General features: G+C 38.1%; 1 pseudogene across 1 annotated transcript; it reads right to left on the bottom strand.

The window, feature by feature from the left end:
- Positions 1 to 310: 310 nt before the first annotated feature.
- On the bottom strand, positions 311 to 1,743 carry LOC100965688 (annotated as a pseudogene). The gene has a single exon (XR_001161795.2). The product of XR_001161795.2 is annotated as an annexin A1 pseudogene (transcript).
- Positions 1,744 to 2,132: the final 389 nt, after the last annotated feature.

A 2,132-nucleotide genomic window follows, 5' to 3' on the forward strand; every position in this document is an offset into this window, starting at 1 on the left:
ATAGTAACAGTACTAATTTAATTAAATCCTAACCTTTGAAATACACATTTTTTAATATTCTATGTGGCAAAATGGGAAATATGCATAGAAGTTTGTGCTGCATCCTGAAGTATGACAATTCTCTCAAAGAAAAGTATTTATATAGTAGGTTGAACAAGATAACACTGCCATTTGTCCTAATCAAATACTGTCTGAGTTGCAAGCTGAATAAGCCCCTGTTTTTCATGGAATACCAATTATAGTTGACTGACAAATCATTCATACGCAGGTATTTGTAGCTATTCATACGCAGGTATTTGTCAGATTTTTTTTTTTTTTGTCTTATAACATTATTTTATTTTCTTCTACATAGACATCTTCCCCAAGTAATGTTGCTAGAACAACTTGAGTGTGGGGTTTTTGGTTCAAGGTAAACATATCAAAAAAAACTAGCTTATCTCTGTTATACAGAGTTGTGATATAAAAATTATTTATAGGCTGTATGTTTCAGAAATCAGGTAGCTACACTGTAATCCTCCTGAAGAAACTTTCTTATGAAGCCTATGTGATAGAAAGAAGAGATATAACTAAAATAATTAAAATATCTTCTGACCAAAATGCTTGAGACCATGAAAGGAATGTTTAGTTTCCTCCACAAAGAGACACCAAGATTTTTTCATAATCTCCCTTGGTTTCATCCATGATGGCTTGGCAAAGAGAGACGCCATACTTCTTCTGATAGAATGCCTTGATATCATTCGTGTCAACTTCAGAACGGGAAACCATAATCCTGATCAATTCCTTATGACGAGTTCCAACACCCTTCATGGCATGATGAAGCTTCTCGGCAAAGAAAGCTGGTTTGCTGGTAGCGCACTTCACAATGGCTGTGAGACATTTCTCAATGTCACCTTTCATCTCCAGGTCCAGAGCTTTGTTCATGTCATGCTTACTGTACTTGGTATATTTCTGAAACACTCTGCGAAGATGGGGGTAGCTCCTGGTGGTAAGAATGGTAACGAACACGTTGGTATCTGTCCCCTTTCTCTTTTCTCCTGCTTCATATAAGGCCCGGGCATCCGTATCAGCCAAGTCTTCATTTACACCGAAATCCTCACTTCGGTCACCCTTAGCAAGAGAAAGCAAAGCATTCCGGAAATCTCCACATGTGTCTGAGGTTATATCTTTGGCCAGATCTCTTTTCAGTTCATCTCTGTAGACTCTGTTAATTTCTCTGATTTCTTTGTTACCTCTTGATGTCAATATTTCAATCAGAGTGTCTTCATCAGTTCCAAGGCCCTTCATGGCAGCACGGAGTTCATCAGCATCGAACTGTGCTGGGGTTTTTAGCAGTGCTAAAGCAACTTCCTCCAGGTGGCCTGTAAGGGCCTTCTTCAGCATTTCATCCAGGGGCTTTCCCTTCTCCTGGAGATACGCTGCTTTGATCTGTTGACGCTGAGCATTGGTTCTCTTAGTTAGTATGTCAATGATGGTCCCTTCATCTACACCTTTAACCGTCAGGGCTTGGTGGATGGCCGCAACATCTGCAGATGGATTGAAGGAAGGATAGGGGCTCACCGCCAACCCAGGACCACCTTTGGATGACTTCACAGTATTAAGGTACTGCTGCTCTTCATTTTCAATGAACCAGGCCTGCTTGAGGAATTCTGATACCATTGCCATTTTTAAAGAAGTGTCTGTGTTTCAATCCTCTTCCAGAGAACTAAACAGAGATTCTGCTCTGAGGGTTTCTACCAGATTTTTTTTTTTTAAGAATAAAGTAAACCTGTTACGTCAAATAACATAACAGTATTTTTTGCCAATGATAAAATTCAAGTTTTCAAATGAAAATTAGAATTTTGGAAAACTTCTGTCAGGCACTTTCAGCTTGATAGTTTCCCAATACCTGAAGACTTTTTTAATAGGATCAATGGTGATGTGTAATTAACAGACGTGATTTTCTTGACGTTATATAATAAAATGTGGGACCATGTGGAAGGTTTACATAACTTGATTAACTAGTATTTTCCAAATGAAGAAGACAAGACATTACAAAATCACCCATGGATAAAAAGATCCATTTGAAATGCAAGGGAGACCATGTATCAGAATATTATGTATCAGAATATTAAAAAGTTCATTGATACAGTTTT

The sequence above is a fragment of the Otolemur garnettii genome, unplaced genomic scaffold, assembly GCF_000181295.1.
Source record: "Otolemur garnettii isolate 467f Iridium unplaced genomic scaffold, OtoGar3 scaffold00220, whole genome shotgun sequence".
Classification (NCBI taxonomy): domain Eukaryota; kingdom Metazoa; phylum Chordata; class Mammalia; order Primates; family Galagidae; genus Otolemur; species Otolemur garnettii.